Raw genomic sequence first — 8637 nt, forward strand, 5'->3', positions numbered from 1 at the left:
CCAGAAATTGTAATTATTCCCTAAGTAGACCATGACATCTTTTCAAATGATCCTCCTGAAGTGGGAGGGTCCCAGGAAATCCAGTCACTTCCCCTCAAATGGAGGCACCAACCACTGGAAAATTCCACAGCCCTGGGCCCTGGTTACTGGAAAAAAACGGGGGCAAAGGGTGAGTTAGAGTGGTGCCTAAATCTTTAGTCCATCGGTGGCGTTCTTTTGAATTTTAAGGTGAGTCTCCAGGAAGTGAAATTCTCAACCTGGAGTAGTTACTATGACAACAGGAGATCATCTCAAGCTAAATTACAGAGAAAAAAGCAAAGTGTATGTGTTCATCACTTAGGGAACCCAGAATCTTTCTTTAGATGGGCCCCTTGAGTCTCAGGATCACTGACTCAACAGAGAAATCCCTTTAATCAAGACCCAGGTCCGAACACAGTTCTCACTAAGGTTTGGACATGCAGTGTGAGCTTAGTGACGCTTGAGCCTTCTCATGGCAAATTAGCTGGTGGCCTGCACTAAGGCATTGCCACTGGGGAGAAGGGATGAGACAGAAATTTAGGAGACTGGCTGGAGAGAATGAGGGGCCCAAAGATATGTGGGTGCTGAAGGGTGGCTCAAAGGAGAGAATATCGAGACGATATCTGCTTCACGGGTTGCTGTAAGGAGTAGAGTTAGCGCAGAGTCCCGGCAATGGTGTCCGAGCGCCATCGGGTAGGTTCCTAAGAGAAGCCACTTTCCTCCTCGTCGTCGTCCCTGTCTATTTTCACTAACGGTAGGACTCTCCCACCTGGAAACCTCGGAGTGCGCACTCCAAGGAGGCTTTGCCTCTGCTGTCTGATTCCGAATCTCACAACTGAAGGCCATGGACATGGCCCTGCCTCTCCTGGTCCCCACAGAACAGGTAGAAATAAAAGTGTCTTCTCTCCAGAGCTGCACCAGGAAAACCCTGAAAGCCATTCTCTCACAGCCAGAATGTTCCCTTTGTTCTTCTGAGACAGAACCAACATCTCTGCGAGGGACAAAGAGGCAGCCTGACTCATGAGCTGAGCAGACGGCTGGGCGGAGTGATGGGGGCACAGCGGTGGCTGGGGCTGCAGCCCCGGGGATTGCGATACTCACTGTGGTCAACATTATGACAACATGCAGGACACCTTTTTCAAAATGTCAGGTGCATATTCAGCCTCAGACCTCCCCAAATACGCTCATACTGAGCTCCCCTGAGACGTTTTCTGGGCCCTTGGGGAACTAGACTCGAGTCTAACCACATTTCTGATTCTTTGCCTCCCACAAATGTGTTCATCCCCTCATTTATTCAACAAACATGTGCCAAGCTCCCACCTTGTGCCGGGCACTGTGCTGAAAGCTGGGGCTTTGAAGACATGAGGCCACGTTTCTTCCGCATACAGCCTTGTAGGGAAGGCAGACCAACCAAAGCCCGGGATGCTATGAGATGGGGGACAGTAAGCTGGCGCAAGCAGTCCTGGGAGCATGGAAGAGGGCCGCAGAGCCCCGCCGGGTTTCAGAGAAGACTTCCTGGAGGACAAGCAAGTGTTGGCGAGGCTTTCTAGGTAAGGGAGAACCAAGCAGGATGGCTCAAGGCAAGGAAGACCATGGTTCAGTGGTTCTTACCTCGGCTGTACCCTGAAATCACTGGCAGAACTTTTAACAATCACTGATGTCCAGACCCTCACACAGATGGATTAAGTCGGAATCTTCAGAGGTGGGGCCCAGGCATCAGCTTGTCAAAACCACTGCACGCATACTCCCGAGTTAAGGACCAGGGGGTTAAGAAAGAAGCACTAACGCAAGACCTTTGGAAAAGAAAAGCACAGAGTGTTCTATAATATTATCGCTCACCCCGCCCATACTTCTAAAACACTGGCTCTTAGACCCTAGGCAAAGCACACGGGACCAAGGGATGCGCTGATACATCCTTGAGTCTGTAACAGATCTGCTCTACAGCCCCCTCCTGGAGGTACGGCCCACGGAAAACCATCTGCCATTCTTAAAGGAGCGTGCTGTGGTTCTCAAATCCAACAGTCCTCTTCTCATAGCTCTGGACCTACTGGTAAATAGTAGTTTCAGAAAACTCAAAAGAAGGCTTTCGATCAAACACAAAACTCCAGACACGGTGCAACACTGCTTTTGACAAAGTAAATAGTAAATCAATAAATCAAGCTTGGCAGTCTTCTTAGAGGCTTGGATGAAGACACAGAAGTCCTGTGTCTTCAGACTGGGGTGTGTCCCAATCTGAGAGGGAGAGAGACTACCTTGAGCCAAGAAACTGGTCGATAGCTCCCATTCACGGGAAGGCGAATGTGGAAATGGGTGTGAATCCCAGTTCAGCCGCTCACTGCACCGTACTGGGCAATTTAACTTCTGGGAGCCGGTTCTCTTCTCCATGACATAATTATATAATTATATCCACCTTATGTGGTTGCTCTTGGCTTAAAGGTGACAGCATGTGAGAGCCAAGAGCCTGGGTTTCTCTGTCTGCTGGCTGGGGCCCCAGACCAAATGTGGTAACTCTTTATTTATTGACCCTTCTGACCAGCATTGGGAAACTGCCTTTCACTCTTCCACGCTCAGTTGGACTTTGTTACAAGAAAATTAGTTCCCGGAAGGTATATTAATGGAACTTCATGTCAAATTAAACAGAGCCTTCCTACCCTTTCTGTGCTGTGGATCCCTTTGGCAGTTTGGCAAAAATGTCCACAAACGATACAATAAAAGACACAAGACCACAAAGGAATTCAATTATACTGAAATACAATTGTATCGGTTTCCCATGGAGTTCCACCCATTCTATACTGTAACCCCCTGATAGCCAAAGCCCTCACTGACAGCTTGGGAAACTCTCCAAGGTCACACAGCTATGAAGTGAGACAGCCAGACCAGAGACCCCGTCTCTCAACTCCAGGACCTGGGCTCTTTCCACCAATTTACTTATTAATTAAGAAAATGAAGAAAAATAAAACTAAATCTTAACTGCTCTGCATGGAAAAATCCTGAATTTTATGCAAGTTGGAAGGTATGGATGAGGCCCTGCTGCCCGATAAGTTTGCATAAGAACTGACCTTATTTTATAGAGGATTGCAAAACCGGGCAAAGATTGTTTCCCAGCAAACATCTGGAAAAACCTAAGGCCGCAATAATTTGAGGATTTATCTAATGCACTGCTAACTGGCAGCAGATGTCCCAGCCGCACAGACGATAGTGATGGATTATGGATTTAAATGGGCGTGCTCAATCCCTCTGCCTCCACGTGGCCTTTGTCAAGGAGCCTAGAACATTCATCTCTGAGCCTGCTACAGAAAACTCAGCCCTCCTGCCTCCCTCAGCACTTTTTAGGAATAAGTGAGCAATTATTGTCATTTCTTTCTGGGGAGAAGTCTAGAAGGTATTTAACCTGAGGAACCCCCCACCCTCCTAGCTGAGCCCTTTCACCCCTTTCTCTGAAGGGGCAATAGAACACAATAGTCAAAAGTAGGGGTTTAGAGTCACACTCAGGGTTTAAATTCTCACTGCATCATTTTAGAAAACTTGCTTGACCACCTTTTCCCACCTCGGTTTCCTTTTTTTTTTTTTTTTAAGATTTTGTTTATTTATTTGTCAGAGAGAGCACAAGAAGGGGGAGCAGCAGACAGAGGGAGAAGCAGACTCCCTGCTGAGCAGGGAGCCTGACTCGACTCGGGCTTAATCCCAGGACGCTGGGATCATGACCTGAGCCGAAGGTAGACGCTTAACTGACTGAGCTACCGAGGCGCCCCCACCTCGATTTCTTAATCTCTCTCATGGGAATGGAACTAAAGCCTGCCTTGCAGGGTGTGGGGACAGTGAGGGTGAATTTATGGAAAGCCTCGATATAGGACCTGATGTATCGTGTTCAATAGTTAGGAGCTATTATTATAATTAGTTCTAGGTTGAGCCCTGCGCCTTCCCCACTAGGCCCCTTACTGAATATAGCAGATGTTAAGGCAGGTGTAATTAGCGGACTGACCGTGTTCAAAGAAGCACATTCATCATGCTTGGAGCAGACCTGATTAGTTTCTCCAACATATCTCAGCAAGATAAGTGACTCAGCCACAGTCACACAAAGGGAAAATCCTGCATCTTCTTTCTACCAAAACCACATACCTTCTTGTGCCTGTTTGCCTACGTGCTGCCTTCCGGAACCCTTGCTCTTCTCAAAACCCAGCCTTTCCCCCCGTGCTCTGGGTCCCGTGACCTCTCTCCTCAGGGTTGCTCCTGCAGTCTCCACTCACCCCCCATAGTCAATACTTCTCCTCGACTGATCATTCCAATGTGCGTGCTCTTAGCATCTCCCTGAACCCCTGTATCTCCTTTCAGCTACTAATTTCTCTATTTTCCTTCAACTTTACAAGAGAGTTGCTGTCTCTGTGTCTCCTCTTCAATGCCCTCAAATTGGGCTTCTGTCCCCCCATCCACAGAGACTGCTGTTGCCAAGGTCACCAATGACTTCCATGTTGCTAACTCCAGAGGCCACTTCTTTGTTCTCACCTTCTTTGACCTTTCAGCAAAAGTTGACTATTTCCTCCTTCTTGAAATGTTTTCTGTCTTGGCTCTGTGATCCCCTGCTGTCCTCTTTTCCTTCTGTCTTCTTTATTGGCTCCTTCTCTCCTCTCCTCTACTACTACCTTTGGTAACCCCATCCAATCCCATGGCTTTAGAGACCATCTATGTGCTTACGATTCCCAAATCTCTACATCCAGCCCTGACTTTCTCCCAAAGCTTAACTTGGATATCCAACTGCCTTCTTAACATTACCACGCAGATGTCTAATATGCAACTCAGACATAATTTATCCATGAAGAACTCGAGTTTCCTGCCCAATCTGCTCCTTCCTCAGTCTTCCTGCTTTTAGTCGTTAGCACGAGCATTCACCCAGTTGTTCAACCTATAAATCTAGGATTCGGTCTTGATTCCTCTCTTTCCTCATCTCCCATATTCAATCTGTCCGCAAGTCTTGTCCACTTTATCTACAAGCATATTCCAAATTCATCCGCTTCTCCCCATTTTCATTACAATCATCCTAGCCCAAGCCCACGCTGCCGGAAGGCCTGCAGTGCTCCCAGCTGATGCCTCTGTAACTATCCAGCAGTCCATTCTTGGAAGGAGAGCCCAAATGATCTCCTCATACTCTTGCTCAAAACCCTCCACGAGCTTCCCATTGTACTTGAAATAAAATCCAAATTCCTCAAAGCAGGATATTATATGGCTTCCACCCACTGCTTCAAACTCATTTTCAATCCCGTTCCTCCCCCCTCTCTCTACTCCAGCCACATGGGTCTTTCTGTCCCTTGACAACACAAAGTCTGTTTCCACCTTAAGACCTTTGCACTGGCTCTTCTTCCTGGAACGCTCATCCCCATGGTCCTTGAGGGACTGGCTCCTTTTCCTCATTTCCTCTCAGCTGAAATGTCAGTTCTCAGAGAGGCCCTTCCTGACCACAAAACTGAAGCGGCCACCCAGACGCTCCCCATCACATCACCTTTTACTGTCTGTGTGCTGGACTCTCCTCTGGAAGACAAGAGTTAGGACCTTGTCTTTCTTCCTCACCACTACATCTGCAGGACTTGGAACTGAGTGCTGGACATTTCTTGTCAAAAGAGTGAGTGAATGGGTAAATGAATTAGTAACAGAGGTGGGACCAGAACCCAGGTCTCCTGCCTCCCGGTTCAATGTTCTTCCCCCGGGCCATGGCAAGTTGCAGCTTCGCCAGTTGTGTTTTATTTGTTTTGTTTTAAATAATCTCTGGCCGGCCACTTTAACAGTTTGATTGCTTTCTTGTTGTCCACCAGATGCTTGGCACCATTCAACTCTCATGTGGTTCCAGCTCCTAGTGATAAAGGAAATGGCTCTAAAGGAACAGGAAAGAGAGGAAAGAGGGCATTTGAATAAATCATGAAGTACACACTCATCCCCACGAATAATGAGAATAGAACATTCTATTATTCATTCAACCATCCAATACTATTTAGTAAACATTTATTATGTACCTGGCGTTAGGCAGTTAACCAGGGATAGAAACACAACCCTACCCTGAAGGATCTGACGGTCTCCAGAAGGAGACGGTAGGCCTGCGGCGACGCCCGCCTACCGCGCTGTGGTGCCCCCGGCACAAGCCCGGTGTGCAGACAGCAAGGACGGCCGAGCGGAGTGGGCAAGCGTCAGGAAGACGCCCGGAGAGGGGAACTCGTGAGCTGAGTCTCAGGGCGTGAGTATGTGTTATTGGAAACCCTCAGGCAGGGTTTTCACGTGAAAAGTACAGACGTATTTTCCCTTTAACTGACGAAAGAAAAATCACTTCAGAAGGGCAGGCAGGATGACTCTGGTGTGTGAGAGAACCACTTATTAATGAAGACATTTTCACCAGGGAAACACTTAAAAAAAAAAAACAGACTAGTTTTCTATTTCTTGCCACAAAAAGTCCACCGAAACACCCTAAGGGTCTTACAGTGAAAGCCCTGAAGCCAGTCTGATGAACTCACCCCGCCGCGGAGCTACGTCCCTGCGAAACCACAGGCCGTGGCCTTGAAGGAATACGCCGCCAGGTAAAAGCCACGTTCGGCAGCAGGTGAAAGAATGACGGAGACCTGTGTGTCTGGATCGGCAAAGAGCCACGTCCTTACACGAGAGCAAGCAAGTTGCAGGACCCTGCCTGTTGTGGCTGCTCTTTTTACTGTGTTAGGAGCTGTGGAGGGATTTCCAGAAGAGTAAACACAAATAACAATGGTCATCGCTGAGGGGTGGGATTATGAGGCACTTACAGTTGCTGAGTTCTACGTTTTGGTACTATTTGAATTGTTTACAATAAATGTGTGCTATTTTGAAATTTAAAAATAGAGATTTATTTAGAACATCGGTCTGATTTGTTTTATAATGCATAAAAACACATGCTTGGCTCTACATTCCAGAAACATGCAAAGAGAGGTTTCCCTAAATTATATCATTTGCCAACATTTACAGAAAAAATAAACTGAGATTCAGAAAGATAGTGTGATTTTTCTCGGGCTCTGACTCCTAGACCAGTAAGGTCAGCTCCGCAGTTCTCGATTCAAGTTGAGGAATAAAAGATAAAATATATTGGGGTACCTGGGTGGCACAGTCGGTTACGGGACGACTTTTGGTTTGGGCTCAGTTTCTGATTTCAAGATTGTGAGATCGAGCCCCGCATTGGACTCTGTGCAGGGTCTGCTTGGGACTGTCTTTCCTTCTTCTCCTACCACTACCCCCTGCGCTCTCTCTCTCTCTCCCTCAAATAAATAAATCTTTTATTTTTTAAATTTTTTTAAAGATTTTATTTATTTATCTGACAGAGAGAGAGAGAGCACAAGCCGGGGGAGCAGCAGGCAGAGAGGGAGGGAGAAGTAGGTTCCCCGCTGTGCAGGGAACCTGACTCAGGGCTGGATCCCAGGACCCTGGGATCATGACCTGAGTGGAAGACAGATGCTTAACCGACTGAGCCACCCAGGCGCCCGATAAATAAAAGTTAAAAAAAAAAAAAAAGATAAAATTTATCGATCTCCAACTTACACATTTGGAAGCTTTAGCAACATTGCTTTGGGAAAACTGTGTAGCTATTTAAAGGAAAATATTCTTTTTATGAGGTTAACGAGAGATTACCGGTGTATTTCCTCAATGACAGGCAATTTCTGGTAACAAATACAATGCAGGTAAAGAAGACAGAAATTTACAGGTTAGTAGTTTCCCAGAAAAACAATTCAAATAAAAGTCTCTTACCTCTAGTTCCTTTTGCAGATCTTAGATCACTCAGTAAATGCTTTTTTATTTATTTTAAGTAGGTTCCATGCCCAGTGTGGGGCTTGAGCTGCAATCCTGAGATCAAGAGTCGCATGCTCTACCAACCGAGCCAGCCAGGCGCCCCTCAGTAAATGCTTTGAAGGTAGATCCCTTCCGTTCGATTTATGTATCGAGTGCTTACGATGTGTTCTTGCACTGGGGGTACAGCAAGGAGTCAATGAGACAAATTATCTGCACTTGCGTTGCTTATACCTTAGTGGGGAAACCCAAGAAGCAAAAAATACACCAAATCAGGGGTATAATTTCAGGTAAAGCTGTAGCAAGGATATAATAAAGCAGGCCAAGCGGTAGTGAGAAGAGTACTATTTTTCAAAGGTCAGGAAGGCCTTTTAAAGGAAGTGACATTTGAGCAAGGACATGGGAGGACGGAGGGCGAGAGCCAGCAGAGCTCTGAGAGACCCAGCAAGTCAGGGCCTGAATGGAAATCAGAACTTGACCTGTTCCTGAAAAGGTAAAGAACATCCCAAAGAACGAGCTCTCAGGGTCTGGTTATGTCAGTGATTCACTTTTGTTGTTGCTTTCATGTTTATAAGGTCTAGTGCTGTAAATTTCTCTCTATTGCTTAGAAATTGGAGAATGCATTTTATTAGGGAATTGAAGTGTCCTACAAAGGTACTGTCTTATCTGCATGCCCCTAAAAACACCCCCTGCCTTATCACAAAGGCACAGAATCCAAGTCCTAAAATTCAAAGCTGCTCATTCCACCGAGAGAGATGAGGCCCAGCCCAATCTCTGTGGGATGAGCGCTTTAAATCCACTTCCAGCCCAGGCAGGAGGAGGCCCCCAACAATA

The 8637-nt window shown here is 46.7% G+C and overlaps 1 long non-coding RNA gene across 1 annotated transcript in view; it reads left to right on the forward strand.

The window, feature by feature from the left end:
* LOC121100417 overlaps window positions 1-7863 on the forward strand; it is a 30044-nt gene extending 22181 nt beyond the window's left edge. The window contains exon 3 of the long non-coding RNA XR_005832203.1: window positions 7824-7863. This is a non-coding gene — a long non-coding RNA (uncharacterized LOC121100417). The remainder of the gene's footprint in view (window positions 1-7823) is intronic.
* The last annotated feature ends 774 nt before the right edge of the window (window positions 7864-8637 follow it).

The sequence above is a fragment of the Ursus maritimus genome, unplaced genomic scaffold (assembly GCF_017311325.1).
Source record: "Ursus maritimus isolate PB19 unplaced genomic scaffold, ASM1731132v1 scaffold_4, whole genome shotgun sequence".
In the NCBI taxonomy this organism is placed as follows: domain Eukaryota; kingdom Metazoa; phylum Chordata; class Mammalia; order Carnivora; family Ursidae; genus Ursus; species Ursus maritimus.